We start from the raw sequence: 13,648 nt of genomic DNA on the forward strand, positions 1-13,648 counted from the left end.
ATATCACAAAAGAATGTCTAATATACATTGATAAAAATATATAAATTTAACAATTTAAAAATAATCAATAAGATTATTTATGTCTATTAAAACAAATTTTAAAAAAAATCATTCAGATAGTTTAAAATGTAAAACGGAATGGATGGCTTAAATGTTAAAAATAGTATATGGTAATTAGATGTTCTTAAAAATCGTTGTCCAACATATCTACGCTCGATTATATTAAGAATGTTTATGATAAAATCAGTTTTTCAAATCAGGGTGAGTTCTTATTATAGACTATGTTGCTGTTTTTTAAGAATAAACATGATGAGAAACGCTAAAATCGCACATGATGGTTGAAAAACGAGTTCACTGGTGATAAAATGTCGTCTAGATCGGCGTAATTTAGCCTTTATGGGACTCCTTGCGTTGTAATTTCTGCCATTATTTTATGCAGTAATATGTTGAAATTGTTCTTCTAACGAAAAAATGCTGATCTATTATATCACTGGTGATAAAATGTCGTCTAGATCGGCGTAATTTAGCCTTTATGGGACTCCTTGCGTTGCAATTTCTGCCATTATTTTATGCAGTAATATGTTGAAATTGTTCTTCTAACGGAAAAAATGCTGATCTATTATATGAAATTGATCGAATGTATCCCGTGTGTGAACTGGTCCCTTGGTTATTTACTTAGGTTTGACGGTAACTGGCCAGTTAAGTAAATAACCAAGGGACCAGTTCACACACGGGATACATTCGATCAATTTCATATAATAGATCACCTTTTTTCCGTTAGAAGAACAATTTCAACATATTACTGCATAAAATAATGGCAGAAATTACAACGCAAGGAGTCCCATAAAGGCTAAATTACGCCGATCTAGACGACATTTTATCACCAGTGAACTCGTTTTTCAACCATCATGTGCGATTTTAGCGTTTCTCATCATGTTTATTCTTAAAAAAACAGCAACATAGTCTATAATAAGAACTCACCCTGATTTGAAAAACTGATTTTATCATAAACATTCTTAATATAATCGAGCGTAGATATGTTGGACAACGATTTTTAAGAACATCTAATTACCATATACTATTTTTAACATTTAAGCCATCCATTCCGTTTTACATTTTAAACAACCTGAATGATTTTTTTTTAAAAAATTTTGTTTTAATAGACATAAATAATCTTATTGATTATTTTTAAATTGTTAAATTTATATATTTTTATCAATGTATATTAGACATTCTTTTGTGATATACACCAGGATCAGGGCCCTGACCCACCAATGATTTATGTTAACTATTGCTGATGATGCTCACAAAGTTGAGTGAAACATGTCCAATTTGTGATTAAATGGTTTCATCCTAAATATAAGGATTTTATGTATTGGAAAGGTGGTTCATTAATTATAATAATTTGATACTCTGAACTCCAATACGGTTGAAAAATGAGATTTATAACTTGTAATACTATTTTCTATCTCGAAGTCTTCCTCTTTCATTTACACCAGGATTCTGGATTCGCATGTATCTGCAATCCAAAATCTCAATGACATTTGGAAAGTTACGAATCAAATACAGTTATTACTTTACTGTCTGTAAACAGGATCTTTCCGGAGCGTACAGGTACTACTTGTTACACACTTTATTCGATATAATATAGATCTGTAAAAATGTATGTGGTCATCAACTGTTTTTTGAAATGATCCTGTGGCATAATAACGCAGGGTTCGTTGATTCGTTGCAGCTACTGCCACAGTGCGTGCTGTTTGCTTTTCGATTTCAGAACCAATTACATGTAACAAATACGTTACAGTTTCCTTCGACATCATCATCATGATCATCATCTTCAATAGAATTAGACATTTTTCTGAAAGTTCTTGGCCTTGGAAGTATTTGTAGAAATACGTAATAATTACGATGTGCGTACAAATATTAATACTAAACACGCGGTAATACCCGAATATGATGTGGACGACATTCATTTGCACGCTCAATGTTGGAAAATTTTATAGGAAGTGAAATCTAATCGTAAACTGACGTGATTTTTTTGCACGATAACGCAGCATCTCACACGGACTGCCGAACGTCTGATCTGCTGCAGCGATTCAAGTACGAGGTATGGCAACTTCCTCCATGCATTCCAGACTTAGTGCCATGCGATTATCATGTGTTCGGTAAGCTGAAAGAAAATTTCGGTGGACGGCGATCCCGAAACGATCAGGAGGTGAAAACAGCTGTCTCCAGGGGGTGACATAGCGCTGGAGGTGATTACTACGCATTCGGAATCGAAACGTTGGTTGACCGTTCCGAGAAATGTTTACAGTCTCTTGGAGACTATGCGAGAAATTTGAACTTGCATTTTATATTGTCATAGCCGCGTTGCCTTTGTGTAGGGGTTTTCATAAATGACGATAACTTGGGAGTGTAACTTAATGTTTGATTCGCCCTCGTAAGTGTGCAGCCTACAGCTTAGATTGTTAGCAACGACAAAGAAGCACCGGTTTTGTGCGACTATCGCCTATAACGACCGTTAACTGGCGGTCCCTTCGGAGTCGTTATAACCTCTTTGTGCGACTATCGCCTATAACGACAGTTCATTGGTGGTCCCTTTGCAGTCGTTATAACCCTTTTGTGCGACTATCGCCTATAACGACCGTTAACTGGCGGTCCCTTCGGAGTCGTTATAACCTCTTTGTGCGACTATCGCCTATAACGACAGTTCATTGGTGGTCCCTTTGCAGTCGTTATAACCCTTTTGTGCGACTATCGCCTATAACGACCGTTAACTGACGGTCCCCTGCGGAGTCGTTATAACCTCTTTGTGCGACTATCGCCTATAACGACCATTAACTGGCGGTCCCTTCGGAGTCGTTATAACCTCTTTGTGCGACTATCGCCTATAACGACCATTAACTGGCGGTCCCTTCGGAGTCGTTATAACCTCTTTGTGCGACTATCGCCTATAACGACAGTTCATTGGTGGTCCCTTTGCAGTCGTAATAACCCTTTTGTGCGACTATCGCCTATAATGGCCGTTAACTGACGGTCCCTTCGGAGTCGTTATAACCTCTTTGTGCGACTATCGCCTATAACGACCGTTAACTGGCGGTCCCTTCGGAGTCGTTATAACCTCTTTGTGCGACTATCGCCTATAACGACAGTTCATTGGTGGTCCTTTTGCAGTCGTTATAACCCTTTTGTGCGACTATCGCCTATAATGGCCGTTAACTGACGGTCCCTTCGGAGTCGTTATAACCTCTTTGTGCGACTATCGCCTATAACGACCGTTAACTGGCGGTCCCTTCGGAGTCGTTATAACCTCTTTGTGCGACTATCGCATATAACGACAGTTCATTGGTGGTCCCTTTGGAGTCGTTAAAACCCTTCTGTGCGACTATCGCCTATAATGGCCGTTAACTGACGGTCCCTTCGGAGTCGTTATAACCTCTTTGTGCGACTATCGCCTATAACGACCGTTAACTGGCGGTCGCTTTGGAGTCGTTATCACCTCTTTGTGTAACTATCGCCTATAACGACCGTTAACTGGCGGTCCCTATGGAGTGGTTATCACCTCTTTGTGCGACTATCGCCTATAACGACGGTTAACTGCCGGTCCCTTCGGAGTCTTGATAACTGATTTGTGTGACTATCGCCTATAACGACCGTTCATTGGTGGTCCCTTTGGAGTCGTTATAACCTCTTTGTGCGACTATCGCCTATAATGGCCGTTAACTGACGGTCCCTTCGGAGTCGTTATAACTGATTTGTGCGACTATCGCCTATATAAACCGTTAACTAGCGATCCTTTCTGAGTCGTTATAACTGGTTTGTTCGACTATCACATATAACGACCGTTAATTGACGGTAAGTTCGGAATCGTTATAACCGGTTTCGATAGTAATTAGCTATTTAATAAGGCCCGGATATTTATGACATGTCATATTTTATTTCTTTGTATTATTTCCATGGAAAATACAAGTTAAGCTTGGTTTTATCTATGGTAACTAAAATTATGCAATTTTCACGGGCCATATAACGTCATATTTTGGCTCTTTTAAATTTTTTAGCCATTTTCGGATAATTTTTCATATTATGGTCATATTTTTCCGCGAATTTTCGTGAGTTAATCATATTTTTATCTTTTTAATCCATTTCGCACACCTGCCTTTAAGTTGTCCCAAGATGGATTTTTCACATCACCTAATTGTTGACTAATTTCTTACAATTATCTATCTTATAAATATATATTTTTGTGGATTACTGAAAGCAAGCTGTGTAAAAACAGACAGATACGTATAAAGCGACAGAATAGTGAGCCTCAATTGAACTCTAATGATTTGCCGTATTTCAAATATGGCCCAATAATATCCAGCGATGTTGAGCGGTCTTTTTTTCCCGTTACAAGTTAATGTTGCGTGAAAATAGAAAATCGTTCCTATTTGAGAACTTTAAAGTATATGTAATTTGGTATTGTAATTCTTTCTGATCACCCATCAAAAAGTGTGACATTTATTTCATTCTGTGAAGAGTCGAGAGTTACCTCTGGATTGAGTAATTAAATAAATTCAAAATATAATAAAATTAATACTATTACTTTTATTATTATTATTGAATGTTATAGATTATAAAAGTATATTTTCAATATAATGTTAATTTAAACAGCGAAATGATTTGGAATATGTCAAAAATGTGACCAAGAATATTGTAATTTAGAGGTGTGAAGAATTATTTAGTTTAATTCAATTTAGTTCAACCCGGAAATTAAACTAAATAAGAATATTGTAAGTTATATTTATTGTCATATTTTAATACATTTTAGGTCATAAATGCCTATTTCTGTAATACAGAATTCAGCAGGCTTGTAAGTTATTTTGATGAAACCTTATAAAAGTCCACGCAGAAGAGCACCTACCAACATATTTTGAGCGAAGTGGTGTTGGGAAGACCATAACAGACCAGAATGATCCTACATGATGATGTATTGACGTACTAGGAGGTAGCTGGACGTGCCCAAGGGGCCTTCCCACTTCCATTGTCTTCTACACAAGAGCCTTATAACGAAGTCTCGCTTCCTCGTATCTCTGGAGAATACCACGAACTTCTTTTTTTTTTTTCCTAGTCATATTAGTCGAACTTTCTCATTCATGAAATGAATGTCTATAAATTGAGTTGTAAACAAGAGGACATCTATCCCAATCTTAGATTACATTAGTGAAGATTAATGGGTAGGGTAGGGATCTCATTAGATATGCTGTCAAATGTGCACTAAATATTATTATTAAAACTACACAGTTTTGAAGTAATGCAGAATGATTAACAAGGAACTACTATTATTACCACGGGTGTTTTGCGAGGAGTTTAATCCTAATATTTAAGGAATATTCTGTCCGACTCGTTGTCTGAATGGTCAGTGTACTGGCCTTCGCTTCAGAGGGTCCTGGGTTCGATTCCCGGCCGGGTCAGGGATTTTAACCTTCATAGGTTAATTCCAATGGCTCGGGGGCTGGGTATTTGTGCTGTCTCCAACATCCCTGCAACTCACACACCACACATAACACTATCCTCCACCACAATGACACGCAGTTACCTACATATGGCAGACGCCGCCCACCCTTATCGGAGGATCTGCCTTACAAGGGCTGCACTCGACTAGAAATAACCACACGAAATTATTATTATAGGAAATATACTAATGTTTATTCTCAATATTGCATTTACAAGTAGTCTTTTAAAATACCACTAATGTTAAAAAAGAAAACAGGAAAAACTATTATGAATTCTTACCAAGCGAGTTGGCCTTGCGATTACAAGCGCGCAGCTGTGAGCTTGCATCTGGGAGATAGTAGGTTCGAACTCCACTGTCGGCAGCGCTGAAGATGATTTTACGTGGTTTTCTATTTTCACACCACGGACGCTTCCTTCCTACTCATAGGCCTTTCCTATCCCATCGTCACCATAATACCTATCTGTGTCAATGCGACGTAAAACAAATTGTTAAAAAAATTCTCGCCACTGACCAGTAACGTACAGGGACCATGTTTCGTCCCCTTAGCAGATTTGGACATTTCATAGCCTCGTTATACCACTGCTTGTGTTTTCCCAACCGAAGAGAGTAATGAACTTCATAAATAAGAAATAAAATTAAGGGGGACGAAATTAGGAACTTTCCATGATTTATTATAACGGCCGCTACAGTAACTCGTGTATATATATATATTCTCCACTTACGTGCAAGTTACAATGAATCCGTTATAACGTAAGGTAGTCAATATTTGACATGAACTTTAACATTACAAAAACTAAACTATCAAAAATGTGTTTGTAATTTCGTCCCCCACCAAATTTATAAAAGTATTTTTAATTTTAACATGTTTTTGCTTTCTAAACTTACCAAAGACTTCCTCTATAATGAATTATTTGAAAGCCATTTATGGCAAATATTTCCTTGTTATTCCTATTATCAGAGTCTTTCAGCGTTTGCTCGTGGGATGTTAGACGTCTTACTTGCACGTTTGTAACCCATTATCTTCTTACTCACTGCCGTAATAGCCTTTTTCATAGCCTCATTATCCCCCTGCTTGTGTTTTCCCAACTGAAAATAGTAATAAATTTCATAAATAAGACATAACGTTAGGAGGAACGAAATTACGGGCATTCTCTGATTTATTATAATGGCCACTACAGTAACTCACGCCAATCACCCACCTCACTGTAGCGATTACCCGCCAGGAACTACACCACACGACTGAACTGCAGTCCAGTGAAAATGAAATGGTGTATGGCTTTTAGTACCGGGAGTGTCCGAGGATATGTTCGGCTCGCCAACTGCAGGTCTTTTGATATGACGCCCGCAGGCGTCCTGCACGTCTTGATGAGGATGAAATGATGATCAAGACGACACTTACACCAGCGAAATTAACCAATGATGGAGTTGAAATTCCCGACCCTGCCGGGAATCAAACCCGGGACCCCTGTGACCAAAGGCCAGCACGGTAACCATTTAGCCATGGAGCCGGACATGCAGTCTAGTATTTCATACACATATTGGTGTTCATTCTAGGAAAAACAGGCTCTTAATTTGATTGCTGCACTAACTTATCTCAGTATGAAAGATGAATCCTCTTTGTACACGGAAACTATACGTGGTGCACACGAACAACACTCACAAGACAACGGGATGAGGCTAAGCGTGTGCGGGCTGCTATTCATTAGGTGACAACCGTGTAAACTGGAAATGCGTAGGGGGGGGGGGCGAAATTAGGTGTGGGGGCGGTATTTGGCTCCCTTATCATATAGAGAGTACCTTATAAGAAGTGCGATTGTATCAAGTAAAAAAACAAACACTGAATCTTCATAATTTAGCCTAATATTTGCATCATATAGGTATTGAGTAAGGGCGGAATAAATTGTTCGGTATTGTCCTCGTAAAATATTAATCACATGCACGGAAAACGGTATGTAGTGGTGTTTTAGCAATGTGTAGAGTTAAAGCTGTTGCTTACGGCACATAGCAGACGAATTTTTTTTTTTTTTTTTTTTTTTTTGAGATCTGCTGAGTTATATGCTTCTGAAGGACTCTCGCTAGGATCGATTACTTGCATTCGATATAAGTGACTGGGTTACCAACCATGATCGAGTCTAACTGGTATTATTGTAGTTAAATGTTTTCTACTAACTTCATATTTGGTGAACCAGCGTCCTGTTGGTATGATCTGACTTCCTGCACAGTGTTTTCCCTTCTGTTGTTACGTCGTAGCCCATCGTCTGCCCACATCTAATGAGATCGTTGCTTTAAGATTTAAAAATCTTTGTATGGTGGCAGGGTGGTTTGGAAGGTTCCTTCCATGATTGCCTATTTCGCGAATAGGTCTAAAATTCTCGATATTTTATTCCTACGTAGCCTCCAATCTGTGGAAAGGATTATTACGTGCCTAAGTATTTTGCTGAAAATGTATACGCTCCTGGAGTGTATATGAAAAGAGCAGCACCATCCCGAAGAGTGTATGCCTACACAGAAATGTGCTTCTAAAAATGAAAATAAATTGCTAATGTTTCAAAGTATGAGCCCGAACTAAAGCGGCAATCGAATGAACGGCGCCATCCAGGATCGCCGCGTCCATGGAAATTTCTTCAGGAATCTGTTAGGTTGAAGGTCGTATTGCTAGTCGAATTCGACACCGAAAGAGTCATAATTAGTCAAGCTGTACCCCTAGATGGATCTGTCAATGCAGCGGCGTACTTTCGCCGTTTGAGTAGTGTAAACATCTGCATTCCTTGCGGGATAATCCACCTTACATCTTGCATGACAACGCGCGCTGCAATCTGGCGGAAGCAGTGTCTATCTACCACGTTGGCAGGTGGCGTTGGGAAGCCTTAGGTCATTACCGTGACATAAGCCCTTATGACTTCGATTTATTCCATCCGCTGAATGAACCTCTCCTAGTCACATTCCATCTGTGCTCCGAGGAATAGAGCGCTCCATAGCTGTTGTCAACCGAAACCATCTCACTGACGGCATCCTACAGTTGACAAACGTTTAGTAGAATATCAAGAACTTAATTAGACGGATTTAATGGACTTTTGCTGATGATCGCAGTGAATTCTTGGTGATGTATGTTGCCACTTATTTGCAACCTTCGTATAAATATGCAAGTAGTTTAATTAAAACGCCGAGAATCATTGTCGTCTTTAATTCTTAAACTTACACACGCGAATTATTAATATTGTTAGCGAATTATTAATATTGTTAGCGAATTATCCCAATATTGGAAGACGTTAAGCAAATAACTCAATCAATTTTCGTGTGGGTTATTTTTGTTTTTCAGATAGGTTTTCATTCTTTCCGAGAAGGCTTGCTTACTTTCTTCCGACCACTTTGGTCTTTACTGTTTTTGTTGTGGTTGGTCTGATGTAGTTCCTGAATGGTTTACTTCGTGTCAAAAAGATGTCTCTATCTAGAATGTCTGTTGAACTTATGTTTGCGTTTTTGAGGTCTTTCAATGTTCGCTAAGCCAGGATGTTGAGTTCTTAAGTGAGGTTACATAACAATCTATTATCCACTTTGTTAACCGATTTTCGGGTAATCTAGTGAGATGGCCGAAGAATTTAATTCGTCTTTTCCTAAAGTCAATTTCGATGTTTGAGGATTTTATTATTATTATTATTATTATTATTATTATTATTATTATTATTATTATTATTATTATTATTATACTTGCCCAGAGAATTTTGAAGACACATTCGTAATTTGGGCCTTGTGCGATTATGTCAAACCGAAACTGATAGTTACAACAAAATAGGAACGTTTTAAATTTAAAGGATAAAAGTGAAAAATCAAAGAAAAAGCATAGTCTAGTATGTTTATTCGATCACGGCCAAACTACATGTGCGAACTATCTTGCTACTTATATGTTTGCTTTTTGTATGATAGTGAGAGAGAGAGATAGAATGTCGGGGAGTCCACGTTTAACCTTCCTCGCCGGATAAGTCGAACGTGCAGTGTCCCCGAACAGCTGTGTAGAGAAAACCCTTTCCCAAGTCTTCCCTCATCACATCTGCATTACAAAGCGCTCATCCGGGAGCTGGGGAGATCAGTGCATGACAAGTACTCCAGCCAACGAGCTTCCAAAGGCTTTAAAGCCAACTGATGTTGAAGGTTAAAGCTGGAGACCGGAAGGCTCTATCTGTCAGTTTGTATTCATGGCACTGTAAAGATTATTTTCCTATGTGTTATAAATCACAGAACTGCCTGACGGAAGAAACGTAAACAGAATTTTGTGAACTTTCTCAAGAAGTGAATTTAGTAACGTGTAATCGTTGACAAAGTTAATAATTTAATGGAAATAGAAATAATGTGCAAGAACCTAACGCTTTCTTAAAGGGGATGAGATTTGTATTACAAAGTTTACAAGACCATGCAACCAAAATGTCAATTATATGTAAACAAGGATGTAGAATACGTTTCACTACATGTATACACGAGTGTGTGGTAGAGACTGCGTAAATAACAGGCTGAGGTAATGATTAGTGAGGATAATGAGATGATAAAATGAATAAAGAAACGAAAGGATGAGTAAATGCGCTTTTCTCATGGTTACAGAAACTCAGCTTTTTAAAATAGGGCTGAGTAAATCGGATGGTACAAGCCTGGTCTTCTCAGCCTAAGGTAGCGGATTGGATTACGGCTCAGTCTAGTGGTATTTGAAGGTGTATGATGCAACGCTGTTTAGGTGTAAACTTCCATTCAGGTGACAAAGGTTTCGAACGTCACGATCGACAGTCCTGAAGATCGCCTTCTGTGTTTTCGCATTTCCCTTCCAGACAAATTCTCAGATGAAGCCACGGCCAAATGCTTCTCCCGAACACCAAGCTTTATTCCGAATTATTTCAATAATGACAATGAAATATTACTACATTTTTATCGACACATTTAACATGATTAAAATGTCACTTATAATTCAATTGCCAACGGCCGTAGCCGTTTTGAAACACCGGATCCCGTGAGATCTCCGAAGTTAAGCAACATTGGGCGTGGTCAGGAGTTGGATGGGTTGCCACGCGCTGTTGGTGGGGGGTAAGGGAATGGAGGAGCGGAAAGGAACTGGCCATCCAACCGCACGTAAACTCCGGCTCAGGAACACCTCTGCGGAGGTTCGGACCTGCCTTCGGGCAGTATAACCCTTACCCTATAGTTCAATTGCTTGTTTTCTACTAATAATTAGTAGTAAAATTTGAACTTCTCAACTAAGGTTTTGGTTGAAGGAAGAATCGCACCTTCTAATACTCATGTGCTTGTAGTTTACGTAATTACATTCCGTCTCCATGTCTAAACGGTTAGCGTGCTGGCCTTTGGTCACAGGGGTCTGGGGTTTTATTCCTGACAGGGTCGGGAATTTTAACCATCATTGCTTAATTTCTCTGGCACGGGAGCTGGGTGAATGTGTCGTCCTCATAATCATTTCATCCTCATCACGACGCGAAGGTCGCCTACGGGAGTCAAATCAAAATATCTGCACCTGGCGAGTCAAATATGTCCTCGGACACTCACGGCACAAAAGGCCATTCGCCATTTAATTTCATTATGTAAGTACAAACATATTCCTGTTTAAAGTCTAGTTAAATGTTTAGAAAACACGTTTCGTTCCTCTGATTTGGAACAACTTCAGCTAAAACACGTGTGTAAAGATTCAAAAATTGGCATATATGAAATGAAAGCATTTATAATAATGACGAGATAAAATATTCCCTCATATTGCGTTAAAACACTCAACAAGTCAATGTTCAAATTTGTGATAAAATGTGTGTGCGTGAGGGATATTAGAAAGTGATCTAGCTCGATAGGTGCAGTCGCTTAAGTGCGGCCAGTATCCAGTATTCGAGAAATAGTGGTTCGAAACCCACTGTCGGCAGTCCTGAAGATGGTTTTCCGTGGTTTCCCATATTCACACCAGGAAAATGCTGGGACTGTACCTTAATTAAGGCCACGGCTGATTCCCTTCCCACTCCTATCCCTTTCCTGTCCCATCGTCGCCATAATACCTGTCTTCTGTGTCGGTGCGACGTAAAGCCAATAGCAAAAAAAAAAGAAAAGAAAAAAGTGTTCTTCCTTCAAAATGCTGGAGAAGTGTCTATAGAATTTTTTAAAGGTTAAATCTTAAATTTATTTAAATTTAAAAGTTAAATCTTGATAGAAAGTTTTGAGGTGTTGAAGGGAGTTTCCCGCTATGTTTACTTCCCTTACCTCTTGAGCTGACAGCAAATTTATGTTAAAAGACAGATGTTTTCCGTTGGCACGTATAAACTTCCTGTAGTATTCTGGATTCTTGTAGTCACCTATTATTTTTGGTACATTAATTAAATAAATAAATAAATAAATAAATAAATAAATAAATAAATAAATAAATAAATAAATAAATAAATAAATAAATAAATAAATAAATAAATAAATAAATAAATAAATAAATAAATAAATAAATAAATAAATAAATAAATAAATAAATAAATAAATAAATAAATAAATAAATAAATAAATAAATAAATAAATAAATAAATAAATAAATAAATTTTCCTATTGCATTCAGGAAAGAGAATATAGTATGTACCAATGAGTATTAGAAAGAGAATTGCGATCTGTAAAACCATCAAAATATTCAGATGGTGCCAGAAGGACTGATCTACGTTTCTTCGAGAATTCCTGCAAACAGTTTAGATTTTCTAAGGCTTTTATGACAGACGTTGCAAAAATATTATACACTGACTGACAGAGCAAATGCAACACCAAGAAGGAGTGGTTCGAAAGGGATGAAAGTTGGGGAAAAAACAGAGACGTCACGGACGAATAATTGATGTTTATTTCAAACCGATATGCAGGTTACACAATGCGCACGGCATCGACTCAGTAGGATGTAGGACCACCGCGAGCGACGATGCACGCAGAAATACGTCGAGGTACAGAGTCAATAAGAGTGCGGATGGTGTCCTGAGGGATGGTTCTCCATTCTCTGTCAACCATTTGCCACAGTTGGTCGTCCGTACGAGACTGGGGCAGAGTTTGCAAACGGCGTCCAATGAGATCCCACACGTGTTCGATTGGTGAGAGATCCGGAGAGTACGCTGGCCACGGAAGCATCTGTACACCTCGTAGAGCCTGTTGGGAGATGCGAGCAGTGTGTGGGCGGGCGGGCATTATCCTGCTGAAACAGAGCATTGGGCAGCCCCTGCCCCTGAAGGTACGGGAGTGCCACCGGCCGCAGCACATGCTGCACGTAGCGGTGGGCATTTAACGTGCCTTGAATACGCACTAGAGGTGACGTGGAATCATACGCAATAGCGCCCCAAACCATGATGCCGCGTTGTCTAGCGGTAGGGCGCTCCACAGTTACTGCCGGATTTGACCTTTCTCCACGCCGACGCCACACTCGTCTGCGGTGACTATCACTGACAGAACAGAAGCGTGACTCATCGGAGAACACGACGTTCCGCCATTCCCTCATCCAAGTCGCTCTAGCCCGGCACCATGCCAGGCGTGCACGTCTATGCTGTGGAGTCAATGGTAGTCTTCTGAGCGGACGCCGGGAGTGCAGGCCTCCTTCAACCAATCGACGGGAAATTGTTCTGGTCGATATTGGAACAGCCAGGGTGTCTTGCACATGCTGAAGAATGGCGGTTGACGTGGCGTGCGGGGCTGCCACCGCTTGGCGGCGGATGCGCCGATCCTCGCGTGCTGACGTCACTCGGGCTGCGCCTGGACCCCTCGCACGTGCCACATGTCCCTGCGCCAACCAACAGGCGCTGCACCGTGGACACATCCCTATGGGTATCGGCTGCGATTTGACGAAGCGACCAACCTGCCCTTCTCAGCCCGATCACCATACCCCTCGTAAAGTCGTCTGTCTGCTGGAAATGCCTCCGTTGACGGCGGCCTGGCATTCTTAGCTATACACGTGTCCTGTGGCACACGACAACACGTTCTACAATGACTGTCGGCTGAGAAATCACGGTACGAAGTGGGCCATTCGCCAACGCCGTGTCCCATTTATCGTTCGCTACGTGCGCAGCATAGCGGCGCATTTCACATCATGAGCATACCTCAGTGTCGTCAGTCTACCCTGCAATTGGCATAAAGTTCTGACCACTCCTTCTTGGTGTTGCATTTGCT

The sequence above is a fragment of the Anabrus simplex genome, chromosome 4 (assembly GCF_040414725.1).
Source record: "Anabrus simplex isolate iqAnaSimp1 chromosome 4, ASM4041472v1, whole genome shotgun sequence".
NCBI lineage: Eukaryota > Metazoa > Arthropoda > Insecta > Orthoptera > Tettigoniidae > Anabrus > Anabrus simplex.